Here is a 21,660-nt window from a genome sequence, read left to right on the forward strand (position 1 = left end):
CTCTGCCTTGGTGGTGGGTGCCTCTAGGACATTTATGGTGGGCACTTTGGTCCAATCCCAAGGGGAGGTAGTTCCCCCCAAACTGTCTATAAAGGAAAATTCTGCATAACTAACTGCATAGTTACTTCCTCTTCTTCTTCCGGCTTCTCTCTGTCAGCTGCCTGTTTTAAAACTGCGTGTTTTGTACTCTGACCCTCTGCAGCGTGTGCAGCCTCTGCAGCCTGTTTTAACTTCTGTGTTGCACTCCTAGTTTGGGCAGGATCTTCTCTATGGGGTCCTGCATAACGGGGCATTTTTTGTTTTTGTTCCTCTGCAGGTATTTTTTTAGCTCTGGGTAATTCCTCATCTACAGTGGAGGAGGCAGCACCGGTCAGCTGTTGTATTTGTGAAGTGATAGGCAGTGGCTGATCTATTACGGCGGCAACCTGTGGTTCTTGTAGGACCACAGGCAGTGCCTGATCCACCACTGCAGCCTGCTGCTGAACAGGGGCAGGGAGGGCAGGTGCCTCTGCAGGTGGCACTCTATTCTCAAATGGGCGGCTGCTGCAACTGCAGCCAAAAACTCCATATCCTCTTTTGAGAATGAGGGGTATATTTGTTTAGGTCATCCCTTGTTTGGCTGCGGTACATAAGGTGGAGGTGGCGGGGCACAGGGAGCTAGGGATGGGAAACCTGATTTAAGTCTCTTCTCACAAGCATGTAACCCCGGGACTTCCTTGTCCCTTGGATTTGGACTTTTCTTTCTTATTTTCTTATCAGTTCTCTCATACCAATAGGGGGCATACAATAACCAGTTTTCTCCGCCTTTCCTCATATAGTCCTTGTCCCATTGGGGGTCTCCCGTGTAATATGGGAAGGCTTCCCTATCTCCCAAAGAACCTTGATCATATCCATATGGAATGTATCGTTATCACCCTGTCGGGGAAACGGGTTACTATTCCTCGTGGTTTCAGTCCACCCCGCCAGATTATCTACCCAAGGGTTAATATACACATAATCAGTTCCACATATTCGGGCTACATAACATTTACATGTCTCTCCTACATCTGGGAGGGGGAATCTTCTTCCCCGAAAGCTGACCCATAATAACACCGTGGAGGATGCTACCTCACCTTGTGGTGTCTGACAAAATCCACACAATACACGTACAGATTATCTTATTTACTTCTACGCGACAGGAAAGACAAGCAAAGAGGTTGGGTTTTTCTGGCACACTCTATCAGATATCTTTATCAAACTTCTTACAGTACTGTACTATATTACTTTGGGCTTCTCAGAACCCCGGAACTATCTCAGAGTTCCTTATACTGCCGTCACCCAAACGGACTTCTGCCGAGGTTCATACATTTACATGAATGCTTCTAACACTACACCTTCTGCTAGTCCCATGTAGGGATCAGTCTTTGAACTAGAGGTCATGGTAAGAGAAATAATAATTAGATCAGACTTACCGGACTTAGATGACCATCCCACCGCTGCCACCAAAAGTGGTTGGGATTTAGGGTAGTCTAGGAGCAAGCGAACCCTTGTTTGGTATTCTGCCTAGAGTATCCTTAAAACCCACAGGCCTGGAGACCACTATGATAGAAAGTTATGACACGCACTCAATACATGCAGTTCTCAGAGTGATCTAACGATTTATTTCCAGACTTCAGCTTATATAAGCAAAATGACATCACAACGAAGGTCCAACCCTTCTTACATTAATATATGGTAAAGATACAGGCATACAGGACATTCTAAAGGATTTTCTAAAACAATCAAAAATAGAACATTACTGAGTACGTGCAAGAAAACAATATAATGCCCTTATAACTCATATAGAAACTAATAACAGGAAAAGGCTAACAGGAAAAGGGCTAGCAGGTAATTCTAGGGAAATCAGATGTTTTGCAAAGACATGAAACTGAACTTCTCATAAACATCACATATACATATTTATTCTAAGATGGATACACAGTTAAGTGACCTCTATAATGAAATGTTGAAGTAACAAATATAAATGTACCATCATCCAGAAATCAATAATCAAAAGGGTTGGAAGCCAGATCCCCAGTCAGGCGACCAAAAACAGGAGCATATTGGACTATTCCGGTACAATAATAGTGGGTAATAATATGCAGCATATAACGATAAAAATAAAAATATGATAATTTTTATTGATGCAGAAGACAAAACAAAGGTAGTAGAATAAGACATAATAAAAGTACAAGTATATCACCAGTGGGATCATTGGTATACAGTACAACACAAAATCTCAGATATCATGTTCCTCGACTAGTTTCGCGGACATAAACCGCTTCATCAGGAGGGAATCTAGAGATGATTATATTCTGACTAAACAGTCTGAACCTGACAAATAGAAAAAATACAATGGAATTTACCAAAATACATAGTGAGTGAGATTATATTCCAGCATCAACATTTACACCAGGGTAATACAAATTGGAGGGGGGAACAAAGGCGAGTCTGCTTACCCAGGTCCCAACAGGCCCCAGGCGCGTGGCCCCACCACCCGAGAGAGATCTCCCACGGCGACCTGGGGGAACTAACAAAATGACGGGGGTAATTGGCATAGGATAAATATTGTAGGGTAATAAGTGACCTGGATAACCACATACCGGAAGTGAAGCATAAGATGTGGAGGTAATAATGGAAGGTTAAAGGTGATAAAGTGGGTGACTGGTGAAAAATGTGAAAGGTAGCATAAAGTGAAACTACAGTGTGCAAGGAGTAAAAAGGATTGCATATGGTGACCAATTGGGTTGAAGAATATTGCTGAAACATAGAAGGCAATAGTGTTGGGTGGTGTGAAAGTGCAGAGATGAAAGGTTAAAGGATGGGAACAAGGGAAGGGGGAAGAGGGAATAGGATGGGGCTGGGGACACAAGGGGGGGGAAAGGGGGAGGAGGGAGGTAGGGGGGGAATTTGGAAGGCGGGGGGGAAAAAAGGGAAGGGAGGGGGGGAGGGGAGGGATGGAAAGGGGAGGAGCAGGGAGAATTGGAGGGGGGGGGGGGAGGCGAGGGGGGAGGGAAGAGGAGGGATGGGGGGAAGGGAGGGGAAAGGGGGGAAGGAGAGGGGGGTAAAGGGAAAAGGGGGAGGAGAGGGAAGGGGAGGGGAAACAGAGGGGGGTGTGACAGTGTGAACTAAGGTGAATGGGAGGTACGAGTACCTGGTACTAGTGTAGGCACAGATGAATTCCCAGGGGAGGCATCCTGCCAGGGCAGATGCCATCATAAGGTAAATGGGGAGATAATACGGACTGTAAGCGATGGGTGAACACAAAACAAAGCGTGTTCACCTAGCCTAGGGCAACTGCAGGGTGACTCTGCTTTCCCATTCTTGGTCCCGGCCAGGGCGCAGGCGCGGCCCCTCCCCCAGTGTCTTCCCTCGGCGGCCTGGTGAGGTCCCTGGTGGAGGGTTCGGTCTCGGACACGGGACCGCCCCCTCCTCTTGCACTGGTCCTGGCAGGGACGTCTTTCCCATGGCCAGATGGCCGGTGCGCATGCGTGCGCGCGCGATCCCCTCGCGCGCGCGCCCTGTGGAACCTCTGACCCAGTGACGTTGTGTGCCGGCGCCCCATTGGAGCGCGGCGCAGCGTCGCAGGGTCGGGAGCTATAAATGGCAGGCTATGCCTGCCTGTCAGTCTGACGGTCGGTCCTTGACCCCCAGGTTTCTGTATGCTTACCAGCCTAGCGCCAGTTTGAGGTTAGTACTTACCTATCGTTTCACTTAAGTCCCGTACCCCTGGGCATTAACATTGGTCTTATCTAACATACTGGTTTGTTTCCCTGCAGTTGCCCTAGGCTAGGTGAACACGCTTTGTTTTGTGTTCACCCATCGCTTACAGTCCGTATTATCTCCCCATTTACCTTATGATGGCATCTGCCCTGGCAGGATGCCTCCCCTGGGAATTCATCTGTGCCTACACTAGTACCAGGTACTCGTACCTCCCATTCACCTTAGTTCACACTGTCACACCCCCCTCTGTTTCCCCTCCCCTTCCCTCTCCTCCCCCTTTTCCCTTTACCCCCCTCTCCTTCCCCCCTTTCCCCTCCCTTCCCCCCATCCCTCCTCTTCCCTCCCCCCTCGCCTCCCCCCCCCCTCCAATTCTCCCTGCTCCTCCCCTTTCCATCCCTCCCCTCCCCCCCTCCCTTCCCTTTTTTCCCCCCCGCCTTCCAAATTCCCCCCCTACCTCCCTCCTCCCCCTTTCCCCCCCCTTGTGTCCCCAGCCCCATCCTATTCCCTCTTCCCCCTTCCCTTGTTCCCATCCTTTAACCTTTCATCTCTGCACTTTCACACCACCCAACACTATTGCCTTCTATGTTTCAGCAATATTCTTCAACCCAATTGGTCACCATATGCAATCCTTTTTACTCCTTGCACACTGTAGTTTCACTTTATGCTACCTTTCACATTTTTCACCAGTCACCCACTTTATCACCTTTAACCTTCCATTATTACCTCCACATCTTATGCTTCACTTCCGGTATGTGGTTATCCAGGTCACTTATTACCCTACAATATTTATCCTATGCCAATTACCCCCGTCATTTTGTTAGTTCCCCCAGGTCGCCGTGGGAGATCTCTCTCGGGTGGTGGGGCCACGCGCCTGGGGCCTGTTGGGACCTGGGTAAGCAGACTCGCCTTTGTTCCCCCCTCCAATTTGTATTACCCTGGTGTAAATGTTGATGCTGGAATATAATCTCACTCACTATGTATTTTGGTAAATTCCATTGTATTTTTTCTATTTGTCAGGTTCAGACTGTTTAGTCAGAATATAATCATCTCTAGATTCCCTCCTGATGAAGCGGTTTATGTCCGCGAAACTAGTCGAGGAACATGATATCTGAGATTTTGTGTTGTACTGTATACCAATGATCCCACTGGTGATATACTTGTACTTTTATTATGTCTTATTCTACTACCTTTGTTTTGTCTTCTGCATCAATAAAAATTATCATATTTTTATTTTTATCGTTATATGCTGCATATTATTACCCACTATTATTGTACCGGAATAGTCCAATATGCTCCTGAAGATGGATACACAGTTTTACAAGGGTGTATAGCTAAAATGGTGGACAGCAAGCTAAAATATCCCTTCAGTCTCTGCTCTAATTCATCCCAAAGGCATTCTATCAGGTTGAGGTCCGTTGGGAGCATTAAATTGTTCAAAATCTCTTGGTATGCTGATGCCTTAAGAGTTCCCTTCACTGGAACTAAGGGGCCAAGCCCAACCCCTGAAAAACAAACCCACACTATACATTTTTATTTCTCAAGTTCGGGTCACGTAGACTTTAATAGTTTTCGTGGTTCGGGTCCGAACTTTTGCAATGTTGGAGAGCTCTGGCACGAACTGAACTGGGGGGGTGTTCCGCCCAACTCAACTAGACAGGTCTACATACCACCATTGGAAGATAATGCCAAAATAATACTTCTGTTGGGAAGAGACCTCTCTTTGGATCCAGGATAGGGGAGTCCCCCTTGGCCACAGGGACAGTAAAGGTTTGATTAAAGGCTCTAGATTTTTTCCTTTTCAGTAATAATGACTATGACCTATTGAGAAAGGAGCTGCAAGAGCGGTGTAAAAGTCCACCAATCTTTTCAGGGACACTGGAAAGAGTGGCAGCATGAAGCAGCGTGGAGACAGAAACCAAAATTCTAGCTTGTAGCCTTTGGGTACAACATTCTGGACTCAAATGTCTGAAGTGTTTTGGGATCGGATGGCTGCAGAGGTCAACTGATATCCCTTCACTCTGACAAGCGGGAGCACTTTCTCATTTTGAGGAGGACTTGCTCATGGGTTTGAAGGTCTTGGGGATCTAAGAGTAATGGAAGAACCGAGTCTGAGGATTTTCCTTGAATTTAGCCTGGGAGAAATAAAAGGAATTCTAAGATGTTTCTTAGAAATACATGGTTTCCAAGACAGAGATACTACTGTCCTTTTCTGGGGCAATAGATACTTTTCATTTCAGTCTTCTCCTTTATAAAGTTGTCCAGGGATTCACCAAAAAGACATTCCCTATTAAAGGGCATACACAAGAGGCATTTTTGCACCGATATTTTGCAGGCCACCATTTAAGCTAAAGCGTTCTTTGCATGAGCACTGAAATCCTATTCTGGATATTTGGCCTATAATATCCACTAGCCCATCAACACAATAGGGTAGGGTCACAGGCATTATTTCCAGCTGCTGGGGGACAGAAGGATCCATTAGGATAGATCCAGGATCCTGGGACATACCCTTGGAGCGGAGGGCTAAGTTCTGACAAATGGACATGGTCGCAATGGCATCTTGCAGTGGAGAACCTGTCAGGGAGAATAATGCCTTTGAATGGGCTTCTAGCCTTTTATCTGCCAGTTCCCTAAACACAGGGACAGTCTTGTTAAGACAAAAAATGGTCACGTCCATAACAGGGGCAGTCTAGTTTTTCAGGAACCCCTCTTTTATAGGGTATTGCTGGGCAAAAACATTTTGGAGGAGAAAAGGCTTTATCTTGGTTAGGCCAATCACTATACAAGACCAGCTGCAATAGGGAATTCACTAGAAAAGCTAAACAGGCCAGTGGGGCTTTTTAGACAATCCTGGCTGGAAACTTTAGCTGACACAGGTCGCTCCAAGTTTAGGCATATGCAGACTGTATCAATAAAGACCTGGATGGTATCTTAAGTTTTGGAGTTATGTCTTCATAGTGAGACTCCTTCTGCACCAAATTCCCAAATAAGAATAAGGTACAATCTTCCTCATCCTCAGTTCACTGTACAAAGGAAGTTGCAGCTTCAAGGAATTCAGGGATGGAGTCTGAAAGAGAAAGCATGGAAGCACACTTACAGGCATTGTGTTCTGAGTTAACTATCATGGCTACAATTCTTCCCATAGCCATAGAAGCTGAGAATTCCTCCTTAGATAACCTCTTAAAACAAATTTTGATGTTAAGAAAAACTCTGAGAAGTGCTGTGGCAGGGCCCAGTGGTCCTGTCTATCGGTGTCTGCCCCCCTAGGAAGTAGGGATGGGCGAACGGTTCGGCCCGAGCATAAGTTCGGGCTGAACCTTGGTTGTTCGGATGTCCTGCGAACACCAAACAATATGCAGTGCTCGGGGCAAATTCGAAAGCCGCCGGAACAGCATTAAAGTCTATGGGACACTAACATGAAAAATCAAAAGTGCTCATTTTAAAGGCTTATATGCAAGTTATTGTCATTAAAAGTGTTTGGGGACCTGGATCCTGCCCCAGGAGGACATGTATCAATGCTAATTTTTTTTTTTAAAAACTAACGTTTTTTTCAGGAGCAGTGAATTTTTAAAGCTTAAAGAGAAACAATAAAAATGAAATGTTCCTTTAAATATCTTGCCTGGGGGGTGTCTATAGTATGCCTGTAAAGTGGCGCATTTTTCCCATGTTTAGAACAGTACCACAGCAAAATGACATTTCTAAAGGAAAAATTGTAATTTAAAACTGATTGCGGCTGTAATGAATTGCTGGGTCTCGGCAATATAGATAAAACTCATTGAAAAAAAGATCATGGGATCCCCCAAGTCCATTACCAGGCCCTTTGGGTCTGGTATGAATATTAAGGAGAACCCCGAAACAAAATTTTTTAAAAAATTGCACGGGGATCCCCCTAAAATCCATACCAGGCCCTTCAGGTCTCATATGGAAATTAAGGGGAACCCTGCGCTAAATGTTTTTAAAAAATGGCATAGGGGTCCCCCCAAAATCCATACCAGACCTGAAGGGTATGGATTTTAAGGGGAACCCTGCACCAAAATTTAAAAAAATGGCATGGGGTCCCCCCAAAATTCATACAAGACCCTTATCCAAGCACACAACCTGGCAGGCCGCAGGAAAAGAGGGGGGATGAGAGAGCGCCCCCCTCCTGAACCGTACCAGGCCACATGCCCTTAACATGGGGACGGTGCTTTGGGGTAGCCCCCCCAATGCACCTTGTCCCCATGTTGATATGGATAAGGGCCTCATCCCCACAACCCTTGCCCAGTGATTGTGGGGGTCTGTGGGCAGGGGGCTTATCGGAATCTGGAAGCCCCCTTTAACAAAGGGATCCCCAGATCCCTGCCTCCCCCCTGTGTGAAATGGTAACGGGGTACAAATGTACCCCTACCATTTCACAAAAAAGTGTCAAAAATGTTAAAAATTACAAAACACAGCTTGGGACAAGTCCTTTATTAAAAAATAAAAAATAAAAATGTCCCATGATGTCCATTCATCTTCTTCTATCACGCTGCCTGGATGGAAAAATAGAAATAGAAATGGGACCGACCCGCCTCCATGGGAGGCTCCCACCATCTGACGCGTCTTGGCTTGTGACAGCTCTTATATAACTGAGGGAGGGGCCACCCAGTGATGTAAATGGGTGACCCCGCCCCCTTCTGGACGCACGGGGACTTCCCCATGGCTTCCCCGTGGTGTCAGAGGGGGTGGAGCAACCTGGTGACATAAACGGATGACCCCACCCCCTCTGACAACATGGGGAAGCCATGGGGAAGTCCTGTGGAGTCAGAGGGGGGCAGGGTCACCCGGTTACGTCACCGGGTGGCCCCACCCTCAGTTATATAAGAGCTGTCACAAGCCAAGACGCATCAGACAGTGGGAACCTTCCATGGAGGTGGGTCATTCCTTTATTTTTTTTTTCTTCTCTGGTCCAGGCAGCGTGATAGAAGAAGATGAATGGACATCGTGGGACATTTTAATTGTTTTTATTTTTAAAGGACTTGTCCCAAGCTGTGTTTTGTCATTTTTAACATTTTTGACACTTTTTTGTGAAATGGTAGGGGTACATTTGTACCCCGTTACCATTTCACACGGGGGGAGGCTGGGTCTGGGGATCCCCTTGTTGAAGGGGGCTTCCAGATTCCAAAAAGCCCCCCGCCCACAGACCCCCACAACCACCGGGCAAGGGTTGTGGGGATGAGGCCCTTGTTCCTATCAACATGGGGACAAGGTGCTTTGGGGGGCTACCCCAAAGCACCCTCCCCATGTTGAGGGCATGTGGTCTGGTATGGTTCAGGAGGGCAGGCACTCTCTTGTCTCCCCTCTTTTCCTGCGGCCTGCCAGGTTGCGTGCTTGGATAAGGGTCTGGTATGGATTTTGGAGGGGACCCCTACGCCATTAAAAAAAAAAAATTGGCTCAGGGTTCCCCTTAATTTCTATATCAAACCCGAAGGGCCTGGTATGGATTTTAGGGGGACCCCCACGCAATTTTTTTTTAAATTTTGATTCAGGGTTCCCCTTAATATTCATACCAGACCCGAAGAGCCTGGTAATGACTGGAGGGGGGGATCCCATGCTCTTTTTTCAATTAGTTTTATCTATATTGCCGAGACCTCGACAAATCAATCAGTTTTAAATGACAAATGACAATTTCCTTTAGAAATGTCATTTAGCTGTGGTACTGTTCTAAACACGGGAAAACTGCGCCACTTTACAGGCATGCTATAGACACTATAGACAATATTTAAAGGAATATTTTATTTTTATTGTTTCACTTTAAGCATTAAAAAAAATCACTGCTCCCAAAAAAACGGCTGTTTTTTTTTTTTAAATTGCATTGATACATGTCCCCTGGGGCAGGACCCAGGTCCCCAAACACTTTTTATGACAATAACTTGCATATAAGCCTTTAAAATGAGCACTTTTGATTATTCATGTTTGTGTCCCATAGACTTTAATGGTGTTTGTGTGTTCTGCCAAATTTTTTGCCTGTTCGCATGTTCTGCTGCGAACCGAACAGGAGGGTGTTCTGCTCATCCCTACTAGGAAGGATACCATAATGTCCCCTGGCTAGTGGATAGCCAGGGGGCATTGTTGGTGGATCTTAACCTCCCTGACGGTATTCCCAAGTGTGGCTCGGGGTTAAATTTCAGCATCATTAGCAGTAACCCCGAGCCACACTCGGGATTGCATTGCAGGATCCTGGTGTGGTATACTTACCTTGTCCCCAGGATCCTGCGATGTCCCCCTGCGCTGTCTGCGGGCTCTGTCCTCCTCCGAAGCCTCTCTGTGCCAGGCTCCGTTCCCTGCAAGCATGGCGACGCACAGGGGTGGAGCCTGGCGGCAAATTCAAAAAAATTTAAGAATCATAACACATACAGTACACTGTAATCTTACAGATTACAGTACTGTATGAAATCATTTCACATCCCTTTTGTCCCCAGTGCTTTGTCAAATGCCCTGCATGCAGTTTTATATTATATATACTGTTCTTTCTGCCTGGAAACTTGAGATTGTCCATAGCAACCAAAAAGTGTCCCTTTACGTCAAAAGTGGCTTTAGACCAGCTAGAAAACAGCGATAGTAAATTAGAGCACTTGCAGAATTGAGCGATAGTGAATCGTGGGGAAATTTATTTTATTATTATTATTATATTATTATTTTTTTAAATCATTTATATTTATTTATTATATTATAATTTATGATTTTGTGTTTCAAACTTCATCATACCCGAGGTATCTGCTAGACTCTTGGTGGACAGATATAAGTGTGTTATTGTTAAGAATTACAGGCCTACAATATAAAACGCCAAATCTCCATGCAAAATAATTGTACCGCTTTCAGCACCTAAAATCCGAACTAATTATACCGGTTAAGCTGGTAAGGCCTCAGGACTTTTGCCCTTGTATATATGATCCATCATTTTTGGTATAGAGTGAGGGATTCCCAGTAAGGGTGCTAAAAAAAAAATCAATGCTGACTACTTTACCCTTTGTTCCTTAATGTACTAAAATATGTAGAAATATGGAATACGTAGAAATTACATTCTTTCAACATTAGTTTTTCTTTATGTTTTTTTTGGCACAAAAACAAAAGTTTTGGCTTAAGCTTTTTATGTTAAGGGTGGGGTTGGAGGCAATGTGTAGTAATTTGTATATATATTCTCTATTTTTTTATGACCAGCCAGCACGAAGAGCTCTAAGCTCCTTTTTTAAATGTTACAGGCTATCATTAACCCCCTTTGATGAAAAAGAAAAAATGATTACAAAGATCTTTAGCTGCAAATTCCATACACTTGTGAATTGCATTGCAGTGGCCAATCCCTTATTAGGTGTTTTCATTCAAGACTTCAATCAGTCAAATCATGCCTCAAGGTAGACTACCGCTGTTGACTGTGTTTTCTCCTGTTACATGTCAATAAATGTTTATGTATGAAACAAAGGTTGTAAAACAAAAAAAAGTAAAACCATAATATTATGTACCATAATAAATGTTTAGGGGGCCCTGCTCAGGCTGTCAAGGTCCGATGAGTTGGATGCCCCTGGCTAGTGAGCGTGCTGGCTGAGGAAAGGTCCATGCAGACCCAAAACATACTGCAAAAATGGGAAAAATAAGAGATAGCCCGGCCGTTGCACACCTCACCTGGCCCAAGTTGGATGGGCATTGCTTAACAAATTGCCACATATATAAACTGATTTCTGCTGAGCAGGGGATGTATTTCAGGCAGTTATGCGTGTAGTGTTTTGAACTAATTTAAGCGGATCTTCACCCTCCATATCATATCCTCCTCTTCACCCCCCCCTCTGGTCCTCTGCCTGATTAGGGGTCTTTTTTTTCCCCTTCTTTCCTTTTTTTTTATTGAATTTTTCTGGCCAAGTCCCCTTGCATGTCATTTGCATAGGTGAATGATGTATCCTGTTCTCTATTTCCCTCCTAGGAAATTAATTTCACATATCCTAGTAGGCAAAGCATTTTATTCAGTAAAAGAGGCAGGGGTAAGCATAGCAGAACAGCCTCTTAATGACACAATTGCAAAAATTGCGGTGTGAGACCGAGCGCTGCCAGAAGAGAGTAGGATCTCCACTGGACAATGCTAGATCCGCTGAGTGGATGATAATCTAAAATGTGCTGATCTCACCACTATTAATGTAAGGGTTAAAAAAATAAATAAAGGGAAGGTGGGGAGGGTGAAAAACTGCTTTAAATTTTGTATGCTATGTAGGTAACAACAATAAAAACTGCTTTATTAATTTATCCTCTTCCCTGCATTACCTGCTCAGCTTTTCTGCTTGTTGAGTAGAAATGACTGGGCCACACATTAATAAGTAGGAATGAATGGGTCACACACTGATGCCATCACCAATTTAAATTTACTAAATATAATAAGTAGAGGATTCACAACATGTGGAGGTTATTTACGAAAAGCAAATCCACTTTGCACTACAAGTGCACTTGAAAGTGCAGTTGCTGTAGATCCGAGGGGGACATGCAAGGAAAATAAAAAACAGCATTTTAGCTTGCACATTGATTGGATGATAAAGTCAGCAGAGCTTCCCCTCATTTCAGATCTACCTCTCAGATTTACAGCGACTGCACTTCCAAGTGCACTTGTAGTGGAAAGTGGATTTGCCTTTCCTAAATAACCCCCATAGTCTTGCCTATCCGCTAACCATTCCAAAGCGTTTCACACCACAGAGGGCTTAAAGTAATGTGATCCTTGCTCAGTGGGATTTGGACAGACAATACCATATGTTGTGAATCCTCTACTTGTTATATTAAAGCTGGTCTAACATCAGTGATGACATCAGTGTGTGGCCAATTCATTTCCTTGATAAAGGTTGTTGTAGCCACACTGTTATAATTAACAATTATAAAAATACATACATACACACACACTTGGTCCTGCTGCCCCCCCCCCCCCCCCCCTTCAAGGTAGTATAATAACCAAGATAAAAAGAAAAAGAAGACCAGACCTGCTTATAGTTTAGTGTTATCCTAGCTTTTGCAGTGGTGCTTGTAGACATAGATTCTATATTTTGTTGACTTTATCTAAGGAAGTTCAGATTATGTGTATGTTGGTGTGCATTTTGGGAGTACATTATTAGGCAGGTTGATATAGAATTGAATAGTAAGTTCCACGGCACTATTTCAAAAGAAAAATATCCTTGGCTTGAGCCTATAAGTGGACTGTAGCAACTTTTATTGTACACATAAATTTACACATTTTCACAGAGTTCTGCTTTACCTTCATGATCCAATGCAATGACAGTTCTTCACTGTTTTTGTTAGAGAAGACAGGAACAGATGTTCTACTGGAGATGAAAATGATTAGACAGAGAGAAATCTAAAGACAGTGATGTGATACTTGCTGAGTGAGGTGACATGTTCCACCTTGTTAAAGCACCTTTTTTTCTTTATTCAGGTTTTTCCCTACTATTTTACCTGATTATTGCAATCAGTGTTTGAATACTTTGCATCACTACAAAGTAGCTAGTGTAGAGCTAGCTCCACAATTTATTTTAGTAACCTGTATCCATAAACTAAAGCCCCTCTTTTAGTGCTAGCGGCATGCATTCTTCCTTTCCCACCTATATGTATAGCTATTTTTTGCTACTAAATACATTCAAAGCGAGGTTATTTCTGCTACCTGACCATATAAATTCCCAAGCTTTAATAAATGTGACAGAACCGGTGATAAAAAGATCCCAGTAGCAGCATTTACTCAAACACAGAGACAGTTTACATTCAGTTGTTGCGGTTTTATTACAGTTTGTTGGGTGCTGGTCTCCTTGAGATTGAATAACAAGCAGCATCTTGAAGGAGCCATTCTCCCACTTGTGAGTACATAAATAAAAGAGGGTTTATTTCACTGAACGACTGCTCTTACTGACATGTTGCGCTTATGTATGTATTAAGGCGAGATACCAATCACGCAAGATAAGAAAATTGCATTTCAACGTAGAATGTCAAGAAAACCACCCATCACAAAGCCCATAAATCCTCTGATTTTTCCACACAACACAATTGTTACTGAAAAGACTTTATTTTTTTGTGTCTGTACATTAAAATGTATATTCTAGTCTGTATTTTATACGGCTGTCATTGTCCCAACAAACAAGTGGTGCATTTTACAACACTGCTTGTAACAATTAAGTCTTTTGGAAATGTTCTCAAATATATATACTGCTGTCACAGCAAATTACAGAACACAGCGTGTCATATGTTACTGTGTAACTGTAAGACCATAATACTGAATTTTCATTTCAATTTTAGATAGTGAATTGACAAGTAAACTTTATACAGGAATAGCCTGATCTCCTTGCACCCGGGCCTTAAAAACAGTTCATCATCATTTAAAAAATGCTTTGTTTCAGCAGGTAGTTAAGTCTATTCAACCAGATTCCCCTAGATAAAACAAATATTAAATATAATTACAACAGCATGACCCTGTAATCACCACTCTTCAGCAGGATAATTTTTTGTACTTATTAGGTGGAAGATTCTCTTTGTTACATTGTAATCCACACTGATGATGTGTGTAAAATTGTTTAATTGACTTATATGAGAGAATATACAGCTCTGTCAAAAATAAATAATTTGTCGTTACTGTACCAATAACGGCAGGTCCCAATTCATCATTGCTATGCCTTGCTCAAATATGTGTATTTATTTTCTTGTTTATCCGCTTTGGTTTGTTAATGCAAATGAGCAACAACAAACTGTCAAACATGCTATGAACCCATCAATTAATAGGGATAGTAAATGAATATTTCTGCATGATGTACTGTACTGTATATAACAGACTGCAGCAACACTGACAGGCAAACCTCGCCATGGAGGGAACCCTTTAGCAAAAAAACTTGTCCCTGTGTTGACAAGGACAAAGGACTCTTCTCCACAACCTTGGCCCATTCATTGTTGGGGTCTGAATGCAGATCACTTATTAGAATCTAGAAGCCCCCTTTAACAATAAATGGGCATAAAGATACTGCACCCCCACCCTATGTGAACGAGTAAGAGGTACTCATTCACAAAAAAAGTAACATGCAAATAAAGATACACATATACATTTTAAAGTACTTTATTTTAAAAAAAAAGTAAATGGGTCAGGTGACATCAGTGACACAGTGACGCAGCTTCTGTAGCAACCACTGACAGCAGGAAGATTTCCTGTTTGTCCAAAGAGAATGCATGTAACTTTTGGTGATGGGACAAACATCCAAAAAGTGAGAATTTGTTCCAAAACTATGTTCATACTGAACACTCAGCTGATCCCTACAGACCAGTGCAGCTAGCCACAGTGTCCCTAATCACTAGACAAACCAGTACAGTCAGCCACAGTGTCCCTAATCACTAGACATACCAGTACAGTATAACCAGACCAGTGCATTCAGCCACTGTCCCTGATCACTGCCACAATAGTACAGTTTTACTAGACCAGTGCATCCTAGCCACAGTGTCACCAAACCAGTGCAGCCAATCATAGTATTGATCTGATCATTACCCACACCAGTACAGTGTCACCAGACCAGTTCAAACAATTAATAATGGTACAAGTGTAACCAAAGAAGTCAATTACTGAAGAAGTCAATGCTTTGATGATAAGTGTCTAGGGGAGGTTACATTGTGGCCATCTTAAGACCTATTGTGTCTGAAATGTGTTTTCAGCTTGCACGGCTTACAGTGCCATCTTTGTGAGTTGTATACCTTACCCTTTTTTTTATATATAATTAAGCATTTTAAAACGGAGAGCTCTAGATTCTGCCTTCCTTCTTTGCATATTCATCATATTTGGTGAAATGATGGGGGTTTTTTATCCCATGGGAATAGAAGATTTTGAGGAGGAAAGTGATTACCAGCCCCACACCAGCCTTCTCTATTATCCCCAGAGGGGAACACTGTTGATTTAACTCAGATGTGAGGTGAGCAGCCTGTGAGCCTGGTGGAGGATAGCACAAGCACTTCGGATTTTTGCACCGTTTATATATTGTTTTTTTTAATTCACTTCAATCAGTCACCGATTTAACATATGAACTTTCAGCAATATATGTTTATTGATTACCATTTTTTAGTTACACTTGTACCATTATTAATTGTTTTTAATTTATAGCGCAGCACTGTTTATTGATTATTTGCACCTTTTAAGTGAAGTGAGAACACTTGTTAGTGATTGCAGCTATTATTATTACATTTTTTTTACACCACTTTATTTCACAAGATTGCGCAGATTGTTATTAATTTTATACATTATTATTATTATTATTATAATACAGGATTTATATAGCACCAATAGTTTGCACAGCGCTTTACAACATGAGGGCAGGCAGTACAGTTACTAGAGGAGGAATCAGAGGGCTCTGATCTTTAGCGGTTACAATCTAGAACTGTACACACAGGACTGTCATAAAATAGGCTGCAGTAGAGTCAGGGTAAAGTGCTGCATAGTGTACTTTTGTTTTATTATATGAACCTTGGACTACATAGACTAAATGTATTTGCCTGTAATCATTATTTAAACTCACTATTCTCATGAATAAAATATTTACATTTAAGTGATCGTGATAGAAAAAAAAAAAGAGAGACATTTGCAACTATAGTATTTTGGCTCACACATCTATAGCTGTAAAATAAGAAAAAATTACCATTTTTATATAAAAACAGCCCTAAATATTTCTTGCAATAACCTTTTTTTTATTTTTCAGGCCATACTGATATTTACTGAGTATTGTTTAAAAACATCCATTTATGGCAGCGAGTAATATCTGCTGTAATTGGCACTGGGTTATTGATGGATTTTGACAGAATGCTTGTTGTCTGCACTAAGGATTTGCAAATCTGTAAAACCCTCTTTATATTAAGAGATAGGAAGTTCAGATTTGCTCCTTGTTAAGAGGCAGCTGCAGTGTCTGGTTTGGCTGATAGGGAATAAAACTCTAAATGGATCCAAACTGCAGACCTAGATGTAGTGAGACCGCCAGGTAAATGGTTAAGTAAGAACTATCAGCAAATATTTCAATGCTTCTAAAGAATTAGTATCTCCAGCCAGCCAGCCTTCCTGACCCTTTAGTGCTTTTGCTACTTAGGTATGTTTTTAATAAACATTTACATCAGCATGATACAGGTGACCCTTGAGGTTTTTAGCAATTTGCATTTTTGGTAATCAAGGCACGGGATAATGAAGTTGCAGGATGAGAGTCCTCATTTAAACAGCGTCACTTGGTATGTAGAGTCCACTGTCGCTTTAGTTTGCTTTAATGATAAATCGTCCTCATTATATTGCCCTGCTCTTATGATTCAGGTTGTAATCAAAATGAGTCTCAATTTTTGCTTACAACAACATAATCTGAACTAAATTTGATCTTTAAAACAGAGCACGCAGGGTTATAGTGAACTTCTCGTCTTTTGGAGAAAAGCACTTAGACATATTTATACATTAACCGCCCATTACAGCAACCAGAGGCCTTTATTACAAGGTATGTTTTGCTTAGCTAAAACATTTCAGCATCCCTAACTGCTCCGCTAAGGTTAATGGGTTTTGAAAGCATGCCAAATGATCTGTTCAAGTAACATCTCCTACAGGATGTCAACAATAGTTTTCAAGTTCTTATCTGACGCTACTTTACTTTGTCTGTTTATACAGCACAAACAAGATAACACAAATGTAAGTAAATCAGCTGAAAAGTTTTTTCTACTGTACATAGTATATACAGTGTGTATATGTATATATATATATATATATATATATATACACAGTATTGTGCAAAAGTTTTAGGCAAGTGTGAAGAAATGCTTGCCTAGGAATACTTTCAAAAATATATATTTTAATTGTTTGTTTTTATCAATTTACAAGATGCAAAGTGAGCGTTATATGAGGTTGTCAAACCAGCATCAATTCTTGCACACTTTGAACTCTTGCGCAAAGTCAGAGATTTTGTAGAATTATGGAGTCACGTTTATGGTTAACCAATTTTAGATGTAGGTTGAAACACAGTCATTAGTCATTACCTGAAACAGAAACAGATGTGTAGAAGGCTGAAAACTGGGGCAGTCAAACTCTGCTAATAAGAGCCCTTTCACACTGAGAAGTTGGTGTTAAAAAAAGCGCCTGAAAAACTCACGAAAAATGTTCCCCATTAAAATCAATGAATGCTTTCACACTGGGGAGGTGCGCTGGGAGTGTGGTGAAACAAATTCAACATACAGCATCTTTGGAGCATGTTTAGAGAGCTAAAAAAATTGCCTCAAAAACACCCCTCTCCATTGAAATGAATGGGAAGCGCCTAAAAAGCACTTCAAATTTTTTTTGGAACAGTTTTTGAGTCACGTGTCCTTTAAAAAGCTCACTACAAATGGCTCAAAAGCGCCAAAAAAAGCACTCCCCATTTTATGGGGAGTTTAGAAGCACCTCAGCGTGAAAGGGCTCTAAGGTGAGGTTGTGGAAGTCATGTCACAGGTCATACACCATGGCAAGATGGAGCAGACAAGGTAGTTATACTGCATCAGGTCTCTCCCAGGCAAAGATTTCAAAGCAGAATGGAGTGCTCTGGCCAAAATCCAAAATTTAAAATATTTGGCTGTAGCTGGAGGCAGTTTGTTTGCGAAAGGCTGGAGAGAGGTACAATAATGAGCATCTGCAGTCAATGTCATTAAAAGCTATCTTTATTTTTTTGATCAAATAATTTTTATTAAGAGATTTGTAGGTTTTACAAAAATAAACATACAAAATAAAAAGAAACATAAAAAATGAAAGGTAAAACAAAGTACAGTGCAATGGACAGCAGTAACACAATCCTGGGCAGTTCTGACATACAAATCTCTTTGAAGCATATAATGAAAAATCAAAAAGCAGTCTCTGCATAAAAAACATGCCTATTGCTCCACGCTGATTATCCCTGTACTATGCAGTGTGCTGTTTCTTGCGAAAGTTTACATAAGATACAGCAGAAAACATCATAGTAATTATTAAATGGCATGTCTAATAACACATCAATAATATTGCCACCATCCCAACACAAACTAACAATGTACTCATCTATAATTTCATCCATTGCCATTGTCCTGTATACCATCAGGGATGTGTCAAATGAACAAGCTAATCTGGGGATGCAAGTACAGAGGATGAGTCCACTACGTTTTGATAACTTGTAATATCGGAAAATCCGTGGAGACACTAATGTCAGGGGAGCTAACCCAGGGGTTTGCAACCATGGGTCCCACAACTTCTCAAACCTGTGGGGAGTATTTCTTTCTTGATAGAGGTTGACTTGCAAATGCCACCTCTCCAATGTAGGGGGGAGAGGGGACAGCCATTTAGATGCAATGCATTTTTGTGCCAAAAATAGCAATTGTGAAAGAGGGACTCTAACAGTAGGCGGAAAAACTTCTTTGTCCAAAAACCCCAAAACACAGGTCAAAAGATCATTTATCAAATTAACTTGAAATGCCCTGTTAATAGTGTCAATAATTAGGTGGCAGTAGCGAACTAGCTTGGGGCAACGCCAGAGCAGATGTAAAAGATCTACTGAAGCACCGTGACAACGCAGGCAGTCAGAATCCTCTATCTATGAAGCTGTATGGGCATTCTGTATGATCTATAATTCACATTTGCGTGGGTGAGAGGGAGACCATTTGAACCTGATTTAGTATCACCTGCCGTGTCTCATCATCTATGTCCCCAACCTATCCTACCAGGCATTTGAATGTTAGCCAGGGATTTGTCCAACAACATCTTGTAGAGGGAAGAAATAAGACCCTTATTATCCACCGCATTAGCCAAAAAAATCAATGAATGGGGTGGAGATCAATCCCATATTGTTTTTTTTGGCTTGCATTGATAGAGTGCATCATAATTGAAGATATTGGAAGATATTGCGAGAGCAAATATCCAATACCCCTTGTATATCCTGGAAGGATCTAAGTTAGTCCTGTACAAATAGCTGGTAGTGAAATCATACCCCTTTATAATAGCAGTGGTCAAACCCAGAAAGCTTGCTCAATTCCATGAACCCTTCCCCCAATCAAATAGGAGAAGAAGAGGAAATGCCATGATAGCCCATTATCTGTTCCATGGTTTCCAAGAGCTATCTTGGAAGTGATGGTTTGGTCCCCACAGAGCCCTGATTTTAACATAATCGAGTCTGTCTGGGATTATCTGAAGAGACAGTAGGATTTGAGGCAGCATACATCCACAGGAGATCTGTGGTTGGTTCTCCAAGATGTTTGGAACAACATACCTGCCGAGTTCCATCAAAAATTGTGTGAAAGTGTACCTAAAATAATTGATGCTGTTTTGAAGACAAATGGGTTGATTTACTAAAACTCGAGAGTGCAAAATCTGGTGCAGCTGTGCATGGTAGCCAATCAGCTTCTACCTTCACCTTGTTTAATTAAGCTTTAGTCCTCATGCACACGGACGTTTTTACAGCTGCTTTTTTGAGCTTTTTTTGCAGCTTAAAAAGGCCTGTCTATGTTAGTCTATGGCTTCATGCCCACCTAGGCGTTTTTGAGCTGCAAGTGGCATAGGCATTTTTAAGCTGTAAAAAAAACCCAGGACCAGTGGGTTCTGAGAGACGTTTTTCAGCTGTAAAAGCTCTAACGCTGAAAAACGCTGAAAAACGCTCAAAAACGTCATTCACCAATGTTTTTTAACGTTTTTGATCCATTGAAAAAAAAAAAAAAAAAAAAAAAAAGCTAAAAAACGCTAACGCTCAAAAACGCTCAAACGCTCAAAAACGCTCAAACGCTCAAAAACGCTCAAAAACGCTCAAAAACGCTCAAAAACACTGAAAAAAGCTGAAAAAAATCACTGCAAAGATACTGGCGTTTTCATAACGTTATTTTAACAGCCTGTGTGCATGAGGGCTTAAGAATACAATCTGGAAGCTGATTGTTTGTTTTTTATGCAGAGCTGTACTAGATTTTGCACTCTCCAGTTTTATTAAATCAACCAGAAAGGGCTAGTCACACCAAATATTGATTTGATTTGGATTTCTCTCCTGTTCATTTACTTTATTTTATTTTGTTAATTGATAGAAATAAACTACAAAACCTGGAACTGTCCCTATAAATTAGGAAAAATCTACAAACATGCATAGTGAATGAAAAATGTTTACTAAGCTTTCCTTTGCAGCCTAGCATATTAATTAAAGATGGGTCAGTGAATGGGGACAACTTAATGTTGTTCATATATATTTTTTAATACTCCACCGCAGTTTTCAACATGGGCCTACTACCATGTATATTCACCACTGTATAATATTGCTTTTCACTGCATAATTTTCACGATGCCCGGTGCTGACCACATCTGTATGTTCTTTTACTTATGCTTTTCTATTGACACTGTTTAGGTATTATAGTTGCCCTGTCTCTGTGAGACACTTTTTAAGTTAAAAAAAAGAAAAATGTCCACCAAAATCCTATGTCAAGGGAGATAAGATGTACAGCACAGCGCATCTGCAACCACACAAAAGAGACAGCAGGGAGCCTGAAGGCTTCAAGACCGCAAGATGTACTGAACATTATCACACATGGCACAGAATATGCTTAAGCACTCAGCTAATCATTACCCACAGTATGGCTCCTACTCTGTGCTTAATGTATCTGAACATATACAGTGCATATAATACTGCTTTAGAAACCAGCATGTTTTGGAAGTAATGTGAGCAATTAACAACACAATTAGTCATGTGTTTGATTCTATTTTTGAGTTCAGGTTTCTCTTATATGTGCAATTAGTTGACTCAATGAGAATTATTTTTCTTTACGCATGGTAGTTCAGCCCTCCACATGATTGATACTCGTAGCCTTTGTTCATTTGGGTTAAGACTTCTGTATCATTTGTCCAATTACACTGCATGCTTACTTCAGCTGTATGCTTTTTTTACAATACAATGTAAAGGATAACAGAAAACAATGTATATAAGAGAA

Source organism: Aquarana catesbeiana, linkage group LG04, assembly GCF_042186555.1.
Source record: "Aquarana catesbeiana isolate 2022-GZ linkage group LG04, ASM4218655v1, whole genome shotgun sequence".
NCBI lineage: Eukaryota > Metazoa > Chordata > Amphibia > Anura > Ranidae > Aquarana > Aquarana catesbeiana.